At 51.2% G+C, this 14256-nt stretch overlaps 1 protein-coding gene across 1 annotated transcript in view; it reads right to left on the bottom strand.

Annotated features, from left to right (window-relative positions):
* Positions 1 to 14256, bottom strand: part of ZHX2 (zinc fingers and homeoboxes 2) — a 143089-nt gene that overhangs the window by 78224 nt on the left and 50609 nt on the right. The window contains exon 2 of the mRNA XM_072949664.1: positions 8343 to 8413. The gene's annotated coding sequence lies outside the window, so the exon portion shown is untranslated. The remainder of the gene's footprint in view (positions 1 to 8342; positions 8414 to 14256) is intronic.

Raw genomic sequence — 14256 nt, 5'->3', positions numbered from 1 at the left:
TGTCATGCTCATTCATTGTCCAGGAAGGGGAGGCACAGGGAAGTCGGGTGACCTGGCCAAGGTCACGCCACTAGTAAGGAACAGAGCTGGGACATAAACCTAGGTGGTCGGGTACCAGACAACCTCCCCACCACCCATCTACCTCGACCACTGTTGGAGAATCTCTATTTTCTGTTATTGGAGACCCCTGACATCCTCCATCAGCGGACCTCCTGGTAAAGAGCCACACTTTGGGGTCTGGCAGGTCTGCAGTCTAGCCCCAACTTGACTGTCACTGTGTCTATGACCTTGGAAATGATTCACTTTTTGGCGCTTCAGTTTCCTCACTGGTAAAATGGAGATATTTGTTGTCCCCCACCTCTGGGTGGTTATGGGGATAAAATGAGTTAAAGGCATGTAGAGACTTAGCAAGTGGCTTGCACATGGTAAGTGTTGAATCAAAGTTAGAACTGATGATTGGAACCATCACTGCAGCAGGCAGAATAACAGCCCCCAAAGAGTCCCTTGCCCTGAACCTGTGAATATATTACTTTAAATGGCAAAGAGGAGATAAGGTAGCAGATGGAATTAAGATTGCTAATCAGTTGACCTTAAAATAGATGATCCTGGATTATCTGGGTAGGCTCAATGTAATCACAAGTGTCAAGTTAGAGATGGAAGAGAGAAGCAGAAGAATTAGCAGCAGAGGGATGCAGCCTGAGAAAAACTAACTGGCTTTGCAGGTGGAAGGAATTCAGGAAGCTTCTAGAAGCTGGAAATTTAAGAAACCGGATTTTCCCTTATGAGTCTCTAGATAGGAATGCATCTTATTGGCACCTTGATTTTAGCTCAGTGAGACGCATTTCAGACTTCTGATCTCCAGAACTATACGATAATAAATGCGTGTGGTTTAAGCCACTGAGGAATGTGTTACAGCAGCGACAGGAATAGGAAATTACTACCGCGTTTGCCCTACACGCCAGAGGCCCCGGGCATCCGCACAGCCTGGAGGAGGAGGGGGCTTTCTCTGCAGGTTCCCTCTGCTGCTGCCCAACCAGCAATCCTCGGCTTAGGGGCAGACTCACGGCCTGAACCTCTCAATTCCAGGGCATCTACTAGGGCGACGACAGAAGCAAGGCCCTTTTTCTGCGGGGGCTGCCGAGGGAAGGCGCTGGGTCGGTGGGGGAGATGTGCCTTGGGGATGCCCGCTCAGAAGAAAGCTGAGTCAGGAGATGGAGAGAGACCACGCCCGCTGACGGTGTTTAGATCCAGCTGGGCTCCAAGCCAGACCAGCTCAGACTTTTCAATTACACGGGCTGCTTTTTTGTTTGACACTTACATCAATATGAATTAGACCTCTATTTTGTAACTGAAAGTCTGACTAATATAATCGAATGTCCACTTAAGCACTGTTACCTACTAGTTTGCAGTGTTATCCTTTCCTTGGCCAATATACTTTGGGCTCTGAAGGAACATGGAGTGGGATTTAGGCACAGTGGGGTTCAGGGGGTGGTGCGCCATTTCTCACTCCTCTCTTCATTTCTCCTGTTTAGCTCAGATATGCTGAGTCTACGGCTACTAGAGGAGGGAGTGAAGAACCCCTCATGTGCTACTGAATGGGGTGTGGTTTGAACGTGGACCTGGACCTGTGGGAGAACCAAATGCCCATAATGGGGTCTTCACATCTGGTCTGTTAGGGTTGAGTGAATTTCACGCTACCGGCACATGGGATGGTTGTGACTTAGTTTCCTGATTGAGCTGTTTCCTCTGGTCTTGCCTCTTAAATGTTGGTGTCCCAGGGTTCCGTCCTCTGGCTCTGAGCTGTCCCAGAGAGAGTGCAATCCCCCCACGGGCTCGCCTGTCTCCTCACCAGCTGCTTGTCCATGGCTATCCTTTCCCAGTAGGCCTGAGGGATGTGGCACATGACCTTGATAATGGCGACGCCTGCCTGCATTGATGTTTCATAGGGCAGCAAGGGTGGGGTGGGGGCCAGACCACAGTTGGGGAGGGTGACACAATCTGAAAAGAACATAGGTCATGCTCACCTTTCCCTCCCTCAAGAACACACTCATCAGGTTGATAGATAATCACCGCCCTACATACAGATGACTCCCGAGTTAATCCATCCCCTCTGGAGCTTGCTTCTGTGTTCCAGGCCCACACTGGGCATTTCCACTAGGATGATGATACCAACACTAATCCTAGAACAAATGTAATTCCAGGTCACATGACTGAGGATGCCCTCTGTGCCAGGCATCCTTCTTAACACCTCACACATACTGATAGGAACAGCCCTCTCAGGCAAGTAATAACTGCATAATCCCCATTCTATAGATGAAGAAACTGAGGCTCAGGCAAGTTAAATGACCCCTCCAAAGTCACGCAGGTTGTAACTGGCTGAGCCAGGATTTGAATTTAAGTCATTTGGACTCCCAAGATCACCTATTCAACCACGGCTCTACACTGCCTCCCAGCCCCTGGGCGTCCCACAGGTGTGTCCAGTCCTACATTGCCAGCACCTTCTGCGACATACGTTACTTTTTCTCTATCTGTTCGCTACCTGGTTAACAGGATCACTCTCTTGGATTCCCAAGACGGAATCCTGGGGCTCATTCTTGACCCCTCTGCCCTCACTTTCCATGTTCAAGTCCAGTCAATGCTTTCTCTGAATCCGTAATCTGGAGCGGACCCCTCGCTCCACCCCTGCTGTGACCACTGCAGTTTAGGTGACCGTGCCCTGTCTCCAGGGTCGTCTCTCTGCAGCTGCCTTGTCTTTGATCTCTCTTCCCTGAAGCCCACCCTCTGCACTGTGACCACGCCCAGTTTCTATACCCAAGGTTGCACTCACTTGGTTGAAAACCTCTGAAAGCTCCTTATTGCTTCCTGCAAAGAGTCCCACCCTGAGCATGGCGTTCATGGACATCTGTGCTTTAATTCAGCCCAGCTTGCCCATCTCAACTGCCACATGCTCCCCCACTAGGCTCTACTGGCTCCAGCAACACCAGACACCAGACCTCCCAGCCGCCTCCAAACGTCTTCCTATCCCTCTGCACCTCCGCCCCGGCTGCCCCTTCCTCCCCGTCTGCAGGAATCCTTCCCCTCCTCCAGGGTCTGGTTGAAAGCCTCCCTGAACCCGCAGGCAGAATGAAGGGCTTCATTTCTGTAGGTCCGTCTTGGTGTCAATAGGGCGATCCCAAGACACTGACTTCTGCATTTATTTAACTACCACATTTGTTTTACTAATACTTTTACTCAGTGCCAGGCATTGTTCTAAGCATGTTTCATAAACTCAGTCATCGTAACTACCCGACCTGGTGGCCTGTTCTACAGAAGAGGAGACGGAGGCTCAGAGAAGTTACGTAACTTGGGCAAGATCACAGGGCTAGGTGTACAGCTGGGATTCTAACCTAGCCCGTCTGGCACCAGAGCGCATGGTCTTAACCGCTCTTCAACGCTGCCTCAAGCTGGGTGGTGTAGACATTACCCTCTGCGGAAGCCCACAGAGGGGACAAGGGCCTGGGGGGAAGCTATAGCACCTGCTGAGTTTGAAGCGATGGGCCACCCCTGCCCAGGCCTCCGTGGGACAGCTCCCCAGGCGAGCCTATGTGGGCTGTGCCCTCTAACTTCAAGGCCTCCCCCTTGTTCACATGCCCTCAGCTCCATCTTCAGGACCTAAGAGTCTGAGGCAAGACAAGGCTGAAGGGAGGGACCCAGGACAGGGACACCGCACCAGGGAGTGGAGGCTCAGTGGGAAGAATGGGCGGGCAGGCCGGGTCCCACTCCTCTTCTCCCTGCCTGTGTTGACCGCTACACAAGCCTTCCAGGGGAGGGGGCGGCTGCTCAGGCAGGGGAGCAGGGCTCTTCTGTTCTAGGCCTTGGAGAGGGGACAGAAAAGAAGCGTGAGGTTGCCTGGCCCAGCTCACCAGGCAGGAGAGGACCAGGAGCAGGTGCTCAGGGTTGGTCAGAATAACCGGTGGCACATGCCTGCTGCCCTCTTAGAACCCAGCTCTGGGCCGACAACCCAGGAGTCCTGAAGAGCTCACCTGGGCTTCCAGGCGCTCCCCCCGCCTTGACTTCTGTGACCAGAGGCACTGCTCCTCCAGCTGGCGTGGGTTCCAATCCTCCTTCACATTGATTTAACTGGTTTTTATTTTTTAAGTGTAAACTGAATCTTTCCCCTGAAGATTCTCAGGGACTAAGGCTGAAAGAGGAGTTACAGTTCAAACTTCCTCCCCATTTTCAACAAGTAAAGCCCACCCTTTAGACATAGTCCCACTCAGAATCAGTTTGTGTCAACCTGGCGTTCAGCCCCCTTGGCTGTCTGGACTCTCCCTACAGTGGGAGTGAATGCGGGTGTTGACACTTGCTGACCTGAAGGGTCTAGTCACCATGGGGTTAAGTCCTCTCTAGAGACACCGCTAAAGCATTTACGCACATGCTCCTCAGGACCCTCGGAGCATCTGTTACTCCCTGCAGAAGACTGAGAGCAGAGGAACTCAAGTTGAAGGTTTAAGCACATCTTTCCTACTGAACAATCATCAGTAATGAAAAAAGAGCCTCTGAGAAACTAACAGGAGTCATTTGAAAAACTTACGATACCATTAAAACAATCTGTAAAATAATTTCCTCAAACATATTGCAAGAAGTGAGCTCTGCTTTCAGGGTGAATGTGGATGGGCAGTGGGAGAGAAAACAGCATCCCTGGGCCATATTTTCACAGCGAGATCTTCTGCGAGGTCTCTTCCACATTTTACCTCATTTACTCTCCTGAAGAGCCCTGCAAGGTTTATTATTTCCCCATTTTACAGATTGAGAAACTCAGGGGAAACCTAGTTCTGAGCTATTTTGTCCCATCTGCTGGATATAATTCTGGAAAAATAGCTTATTCCCAGCTAGCACAGTGAAGTCTCTCTCTGGCAATTCAGCTCCCCTGGCAATTTGGAATAGAAGCAAAGCTGCCCATGGAATGATCTTCTACTTTAAAAAAAGATCCTGCTTTTGTTAGAGTTTCGTTGGTATCTATCCTAAGCTCATAAAGAGAGTAAGTGCCCTAGAAGCACAGGTCAGGCCTGCAAGCACAGACCACAGCACCAACACCTGTTAGCTAGCTGGGCTGAGCTGACTCCAGGTACTGAAGGATAATAAAACTCACCTGCAAGCAGCAGACACCCTCAGACTAACTTTCCACTCACTCGGGTGGGTCCTAAAGTGGTCCAGATTAATGAGGTTTTGCTGTGCTTTGCCTCTCTGATGTAAAACAAAGTTGCTAAGTTAATACCACAGAGTGAGAGAGCAGGCAGGGGCCTTGGAAATCGCTGTTTCAGATGCCAAAAGGTTGCACATGTGCTGCGTCCTCCTTACTGTTCCCCAGCAGGCATCACTAATCCATTGCAGCACACTCTTTCCTGGGTGTGCCTCAGAATCCTCTGCCCAGTGCTTCTGGCAGTCATGACCAGTTGATCAGCGTTGGCAGGAGATGGAATCTATTTGCCAGCCCTGGCCTAGCCCAGTCACCTCATCTGAACAGAGGTGGAACATAAGCTGAGAGAGGCCAAATGATTGACAGAGCCAGGAATTAGGACTTCTTCCCTCTCACCACTTTGCCTTTGAAGCTGCCCTGGGAGATGCTGCCTCATCCCTGTCTCCTTCCCACTGAAGGCAGAAGTGAAGTTGGGGTCATTTGGTAGATGTTAGGGCTATGCTGGGAGAAGGAAACTGGTGTACGATGAGAGTTTTTAGGACCCCATGTACACAGGGGCTATGCTTATGCCACAAACAATACTGGTTTAAACTACAATCCTATAATCCAGCTAGGATCACAGGGTAATGGGACAGGAGAGGCAAAAGGCAGGCCCCCAATAGTCCCAGGTCCACCACTAATGCAAGAAACATGACCCCGGCAAATGTTTCAGGCAAATGCCATTTTTACTTGAAATATGCTTCCCCGGGGTGGTGGATGGTGCCTTCTGCAAAGTGAAGCACTGTTTTGTTTTGAGAATCTGTCTTCCAGCTGAGGAGACAGCCAGACCTCACTGGAGAAGGGATGGGGAACCGACACTGACACAGGCTACAGACTACACCACCCAAGCTCAAGTCTTAAGTGATTTTCCATCTGTACCAAAAGAATCTCTCCCTTGTGCCTGTGATTTTCAAGACCACTTCCATGAGGAAAGGAAGCCCGCACTGGTTTCTCGTTCACTGGGAGAAGGAGAGGTCCTGAGAAGTCAAACCACTCTCCATGAGGCCCCCAGCTAGTAATAAATAGCTGAGCCGCCCTTGCCTTTGGACCAGTGCCGGGACCACCAGAGGGAGAGCAGGACAAATGGAGCTGCCCTTGACCGCCTTCTCTCAGCATCTCTGTTTTAGAGAGTGAGCTTAAGGGGAGCGACTGCTTTCCCCATCCCCTCCCTGCAGCTAAGCCAGGGTTTCTGATTCCCAGCCCAGTGTTCTGTCCTCTCACCCATGCTGCTATTTCCTGTCCCTGAACTTTAACCTTAACCTGGGGTCATGCGTCCCACAACTAGAACGAGAATAAGGGCTCATATTTCTTGGGCACTTACTATGTACTGGCACAGGGCCAAGCAGCTTTGCATGAATTAGTTCACTGACTCTTGACAGCCCCCTTCACCAGTAGGTACTAGCATATGCCCATTTCACAGATGGGGAGACTGAGGCATAGAGAGGTTGGCAACCTGCCTGAGGCCCCACAGCTAGTGGAAGAGGCAGGATTTGAACTGGGAAGTCTGCCTCCAGGGGCCCTGCTCTTAACCACAGACATCACCTCCTGAACTGCCTCCCCACCACTTTCCCTTTGAGTCACTCAACAGTCACTTCCTTCATACCTACTATACGCCAGGTCTTGTGAATCAAGGACACAGCCTCCATCCTCAAAGCCCAACTCATGTCTGAAGACTTGCCAAGGAAGCATGACGGTCACTGTTCAAACTCACTATTCAGCCCTGCCCCCTTCCCCTCCTGCCTATGCACAGCACTCAGGACTGAACGTACAGCCTCCACATGACGACGGTCAAATTCAGTTCTCGTCCAGGCTGTCAGTTTCTTAAAGAAAAACACCATGTCTGGCCTCCCACAGCGCCCTGCCCTTGGTAAACATTTACTGCTGCAGCTGCCCCAGGCCAGGGGAAGAAAACCCGGTTACAAAGCACAGAGGGAGCCCCCGTGCTCATTATTCAGACCTTCAGAGCCTCGCATTTGCAACAGGTGTCTCTCCGGGTGACTTCCCCATCCAGGTCTAGGGTGCGACTCTTCTCACCCTCAGCAGGCCAGGTTTTGGTCACTCGAGGACATGATCCTGCCAAAGGACCTCGGTTCCCTTGGGGAAGCCACACTCACTGTCCTCCCACAGCCTGGGGTTGGGGGACGCTGCCACAGTTCCCCCCTCCACTCCCCATGCCTTTCCTTCTGGTCCGTGTAGTCTGGATCCTGGGCAAGTCTCTTGGTGGCACAACTCACTGGCAACACTGTGCTGGTCCTGCTATGGGAAGCCTCTGATCAGAACCCCCATCAGGTGTGGAGAGTTGTCAGGTGTTTGGGGTCACACCTGTGATGTGTGGCTGTCTGGCATAAGCTCAGGTGTAGCGGCCAGAGGACAACAGGTCTGAGGAGAGACCATCTCATCCAGAAGCTTCCAAACTGCTTCAAGCGGGACCCTCCCACATAAAACACGCAGCTCTGAGACAGGGCGTGTGTGTGTTCACAAACTCTTCTCACTCACTCTCCCTAAACTCTCTTGGCATCTCCTGCTCCTCTGGGATTCTCTGTCATCATGGAACAGTCTGTAAAACACTAACCCGTCAAAAACACTTTCTACTTCAACATTTCCCATCCGTGTTTCTCCAGCCTGTGCTTGAATTCTGCCAGCGACAGGGGACTCACTACTTAAAATGGACATAGGTTTTACCGTTGCCCACCTCTCATTAGGAATTTCTCCTTAGGTTGAATCAATAGCTGCCCACCTTCCGCCAGTGACAGCTGTTTAAAGGCACAAAGGTGACTTCCTCACCTCCATTTACTCATGTCTCCCCAGGGCTATGGTTTATAATCGAGTGTGAGCCAGGTACTTCCCTCTCTATTCCAAGAATCCCTGAAAACAATTCCCAGCATGTGCCCTCTGGATGGTGAGCAGACAGAGGACGGCACAGCCACCTCCAGGCTGGCAGGGACCCAGTGACTTCCAAGGGACTCACCCCTGGATTCTCTGACCTGTGCTGTGTCCACTGCACCTGGAGGGCAACAGTTTCAGAGCCGCAAAACTCAGCTGCCCCTGCCCCACCCTCTCATCTCCTTTCCCTTCTTGAAATCCAACTGAGACCCCGACCTCCGCCAAACACACGGTCACTCACCAGTCCTGTATTGCTTACATCCTGGGAATCTTTTTACAATTTGACTCCAAGAGCAGTCAGTGCGTCAAGACCTACAAGGAAGAGACACTCAGTGTTAAAAGCATAGCAAGGCAATTGGAGGTTCAACTGTCAATTCTAGAAGGTCTGCGGCACTGGGACCCTGGGATGGAGATGGGGAGGACAAAGGAAAAAGGAAATGGTCAGGACCAGCCTGCTCATTAAACTGACCTCAAGAATCTCAGGGCTGTGTGATGGTTCTGAGGGAAAAAAAAAAAAAAAGACCCTCACTTTGGGTGAGTCAGCAGCTTTTTGAGAAGCAGGCCTTTTAGAAGAGCAAAACTAAAAGCAAGATCTGCTGGGTGGGGGTGGGGAGGCGTCTCTCGAACCCCACTCTGAGTTCCCTTGAGTCTTTGGTGTCCGTTCCTAGCAGCCGCGGGGGGTTCGGGATTCCATGTTGGTGACGGTGGAGCGGGGAAGCTCTGCACGCAGGCCTCAGGTCCAAAAGATGCCGCGGTCCTGGAAACAAAAGCCCCTAACGCGCCATTTCTATCCTGGGAGACTCCTGCCAGGCGAACCCCGTGTGCTTTGAAAATTCCTCAGGAGAGCTGTAGCCGGAGGAACAGGCGGGCGCCCGGCTCAGAGGATGCGTTCCCTGAGTGGCAAGTTGAGGCCTGAGCTCTAGAGGTTTCTGCAGCCCAGGAGGCCCACCTGCCGCGCGCACGTGCGCACGGAGCAGCCTGCCGTGGGCTGCAGCTGGGCCACGCGGCCCCTCGCTCCCCACCCCAGCCCGCCTTTCAAGCAAAACTTGTTTTTTCTTGTTGCCCTAAGAATTCTGAGGGGAGCAGAGGATTCCTCTATTCGTCTGCCTCTGTTCTCAAAGGAGCACCCGTTGGGGAAGAAAACGTCTTCATGGCAATAGCTTCTGTTGACTGGGCCCTGGCGATGGACCAGGTGTTATACACAGCGGCTCTGCATTCCAAAGTGGAACTGCATCACCCGATGCAGTTGGGAGCTTGTTGGAAAGGCAGATTCCCGGGCTCCCCCAGCCCGAAGAATCAGAACCTGCGTTTTATCAAGCTCCTCGGGTGATTCCTGGGCACATTAAAGTCTGCAAAGTGTGCACTTATAATCCTCTTAATCACGGAAGGAAGGAAGGAAGGAAGGAAGGAAGGAAGGAAGGAAGGAAGGAAGGAAGGAGGAAGTCGCAGCCTATTTCCGAGGTGAAGAAATAGGTTCAACAAACCACAACCTGGCTATTATGATTTTAGAGCTGCTGTGTGGTAGGGCTGATCCAAACCTGTGTTCGTGTGATTCTGAAATCGGTGTTCCTTCCCTCTGCGACTTTGGGGAAGTGAAATGGGAAGGTGATGGGATGGGCAGGCCTGGCTTAGTGGGCGTGGCCAGGGGAAGAGCAATGGGTCAGGGGTGGGCTGAGGACTTTAGGCCCTGGAGAGAGGGGAGGGGGCTGCCGGGTGAAGGCTCAGAGAGGGAGGCAGGAGATACTGGAGGCTGGGGTCCCCTCCTCCTCACTGTTGTCAAAGGCCAGCAAAATTTCCCAAAGTTCATTCACACTTCTGCACTGAATCCCAGTAATTCATTTATTTTGACTCTACGGAGTTTATCTATATTTGCCCTCTGCCCTTAGAACTAACCATCCAGCAGAAGGTACCACAGGAGGCAAGCTAACTTCTGTGTCCCAGCACTGATTTGCAGGGAGGACAATACTCTGTAAAGCCTTTTTCAGTTTAGAAAGAACTTTTCATCCACTAGCTAATCTGCCCCTTAAAAGAACTTGGGGAGTGTCACTAGAGCTATTTTGCGGTTGAGAAAACTGAGGCACAGAGAGGTTCAGTGGTTTTCCTGAGGTCACACAGCATTCAGGCAGGCTGGGGTTGAGGTCCTCTGACTCCAAGTCCAGAGGTGTGAGCTCAGCTGCTTCTGATGGGGAAAGCAATCACATCACAGGTTTATGACGCCCTTGCTAGTGTCACTGGACTCCATATAGTCTGGGTTTACCCTCTGCTCACAGAATGGGTTTACTGAAAGGCTAGTGGACCAAGAGGAAAACAGTCCACAACCCACACAGGGTGTGCGATCTAAACTGGCCAGGGGGCACTCTTGGTTTATCAGTTAGTCATGTATTCCATTATGTAATGTTCTACTGCCCTTGCTTCCATAAGATTAGCACATATAAAGTATAACAGGGAAGGTGTCAATAAAATGTGGAGGTCACCTCGCTTCATAGGGTTCCCAGCACATTAATATTTTGCATCATCAAGTGAGGGCGGCTGGATGCAGGGTACACACAGCTGAGCAGAGTAAGCCACGGGGGACCCCTCCATCCCTCCCAGCTCTTCCTCTGGGCTCTGAGTGGCCATGTGCTCTGTCTTAGAGGCTCCTCTTGCTCATTTCTCCCTGGTCTTTGTGCAAAGGCTGTGGGCTAGAGAGACCATCTGTCCCTGCTACACTCTGGCAGAGCCTGATGCTGCTCTTGCTCCTGGAACTTCCGATAAAGATGATCCATCCCCTTCTATCTCTAAACTCATCACCTTCAGCCCTTCTCTAGCCCCTTCCATCAAGTTCCCCCCTTCTAAAATAATAAATATATTGTCCTCTAGTTACTCAGGTCTTAAAGTTATTGTTGTATTTTTTTTAATTCAAAATTGATTGCACCCTTTGAATTAGGCTGGTGTCATCGCTTGGACTGTGCGTCCTTCCAGTCACATGGATTGTGAATATGGCCCAATGGATGCAGCCCAATTGTCCCCAAAGTGCTGTGATTTTCAAATTTTTCAGAATGCAGAGCTTTATGGGAACGCATATATAATTTTATAGCAGAAATGCCTGCATAATGGAAGTTATATTATAGGTAATAATATCTACATATAGCAAATCTAGAATACAGATAGTTATCAAATACTAAAACATGTTCCTATTATTAAACATTGAATATATTAAATATCTGATGAACAACCATTTATTGAGTACTCGTATATATCGGCTTCTGTGCTAAGCACCAGAGAGACATAAATAAATGAGACCCAGTCCCTACCCTTAGGAAACTCACAGTATAAAAAAGGAGAAAGATACGTAATAGACAACGTGAGAAAGGACAACGTATATAGAAATGGTACAGGTGGGAGCAGTTAGTAGACGCCTCATTTGTCTCAGGATAATGACCATGGTCCTCACCCTAGCGCCTCCGCGCCTGTGAGCTCTGGCCCCTGCTCGTCGTCCCCACCTCACCTTGCCCTGCTGTGTTCTGGGCTTGCAGATGAATAAGCTTTTTGAAGCCACTGTGCTCCCTGCAGCCACATGGCTACCTTGGTCCCTCCCTCTTCAATGCTCTGTCCTCCCCTTCCCTGAATCAAGCCCTGAGTTACCCCGTAGGACTGAGGGAAGCAACGCATAGGAAGTGCTTAGAATCGTGGAAGCAGGTATGTTAGCTACTATTCTTCTTGGTGATACTTCTTATTACCCTCAGTTGACTGGGTGCTTCTTCTCAAGCACGGAGGCGTGGAGTGACGGGGCTGGGGCTGCCCTGTGAATTATTCTTGGAGCTGGGGAGTCTCAGTGAATCGGTTATCCTTTCCCTGTTTATCCTTGAACTCAGCACTGCAGCATCACCCAGCAGACACGTGAGCCTTCCTAACCAGACTGGGGGACAAGCACTGGTCTCGGAGACAGGACACCCGAGTCTGCTCCTGGTTCTCTCACACCCTTATTCTGTGCCCTCATGCCGAGCACTTCCCTTCCGGGGGACCTGGGTTTCCTCTTCAGCCAAGTGGGGTTTAAATAGAACCTGCCTCCCGGGGGTGCATGGGGGATCTGATGTGGTCCCTCTTGCACATGGAAAATGGCAGCTCTCAGTCTGAGCGCTATGAACAGATGATGCACGGGGCTTCCTGTCGTCCTTCAGGCTCTTGGTGTGCACACACTTCCAGTCTTCCTGGCTCACAACTCCTTTTCACCAGAAAGTGCTCACATGGAGCAAAATCCCAACGAGGGAAAATCTGCCTGTCTGATTTTCCCTACTGGTCCCTCATATTCCTTTTTGGCCTAGTTTAAACCTACCGTATTGCTAGACAGTGACTGGGGGAAAAGAGGAGTGGTATTTTAAATGCTGGTAGAAGAAAAACACCCTTCCCTAGGGTCACTCCCTCTCTCGTAGTTTATTCCAGTCCATTTTTTCACTCTGCAATCATTTAGCAGATGAGTAAGAAACTCCGGGCCTAATAAACAGGTCATGGTGTCCCGAGGCGGTGGCCTCCTACCCCGGAGAGGGTGAGGAACCCGTGGAGGACAGGGCTGGGGAGCCATGGGCCAGGGCAGCCTGGACACAAGAGAGGAAGGTCAAGTTCAAAGGAGGTGGAAAGCTACAAGCCACTTCTGTGCAGCCATCGCTCTGCAAGTCAGATGTACTGTCCTATGTGCCTGCCTTTGCTCTGGAAGATGTTTTACTTTGGACACCGATGACAGCCTTTAATTCATAAGAGCCACCAGTGAATGACTAGCACAATGGCCACTACTCCCTGAAGGCCTGCTCTGTGCCAGGCGCCAAGCTGGGCCCTCCCCAGGTCTTACTGTTCTTTCCCACAGCAACTCTGAGGGCGCACATCAATCTTAGAGTGATCGAATTCATTGCCCCGAGTCACAGGAGTAGAATATCCAGCACTGGAGTTTGCACTCAGGCCCGACTGAACATAGTCTTTCCATTTCCCCATCACGTGGCCTCTTAAACTTAGACTCCATGACAAGAGCTGCTGGCAAACTGGGCCATCTCTTTCACCAACCCCAACCTACTCTTCCACGAAGAACCCCCAGGAGTAGAGAGGAGGCTGAGTTTATAACCTCCCCGAGGTGTGTGGGTGCAGCTCGACGCCTTGAACATTCATGAGGATGCTGAATTCTACTTTAGAATTGATCTCTATTTGTTTCCAAATATTTTCCCCTTGAAACTGTGAGGACCAATTGACACGCCAAGAAGATGTACCCAGCACTGGGCAGGACAGGGTCTATTTAGCTCATTGCTGTCTCTTCATTCCCCCAACAGCTCTTTATGGGGCACTGATTACAGGCCAGCGCTGGGGAGATAAGGTGAGCCCCGCCCTTGCAGTTGGGTTGGAGGGGAAGGCGCCAATGGTATGATGGTGCTCACTGAAGCGCATGCAATGGTGGCAGGATGGCCAGGAGGGGCATGTGAGGATACAGCAGATGGGGGTCTGGGGGCTGCACAGCTGGATCTGAAAGGCAAGCAGCAGCGAACCAGGTGAAGAGAGAAAGGAAGAGTCGAGAAAGTGAGAGAACGTGTGTATGGGGCCCTGGTGAGAGGAGGCATGGCGGATACCAGGTAATGGAGGCTGGCTGGAGTGGCCGCAGCCGAGCAGGCCACACAAAGCCCAAGCACCAGCTCTTCCAGGGACTTGCTGGCCTTTAAGAAGTTGGGTCTTTATACCTGTGAGTGATGGGAAGTCACCAAAAGGGCTGGATTCTCGGGTCTGCAGTTCTCGGCACACGGTGGCCCTCAACAGCGTTTGCTATGCTGGAATCCTGTTTACCCTCTGGCCCCATCAGGTCCCCTGCAGAAGCACCTCCTGGGACCCTGCCATCTTTAGAAAGGGCAACCCCAGGGCAATCTGATTTGTGTAGGGAAAAATTCTCCCTGGGCACCTGGCCTGAGCCTCCTTCTGTCAGGCCTTGGGGAACCGTGGCTCCGGCCTGGCTGCTGGCAGATGTGCGGGGATGAATACACCTTTGATTACAGCTCATGTTTCCGAGGGAAAGACACAGCTCCCTGGAGACTGGGAATCTAGGAAAATGAGCCCTTGCAAAAGAGACGTAAGTGAGCTGGAAACACAAGCCCTCTGGGCGGGCAGTGGTTTCTTTCTTTAAAATAAACAACAGCAGAGCGGAT

Source organism: Vicugna pacos, chromosome 25, assembly GCF_048564905.1.
Source record: "Vicugna pacos chromosome 25, VicPac4, whole genome shotgun sequence".
Taxonomy (NCBI): Eukaryota; Metazoa; Chordata; class Mammalia; order Artiodactyla; family Camelidae; genus Vicugna; species Vicugna pacos.
This window is presented reverse-complemented; position numbering and strand designations above follow the sequence as displayed.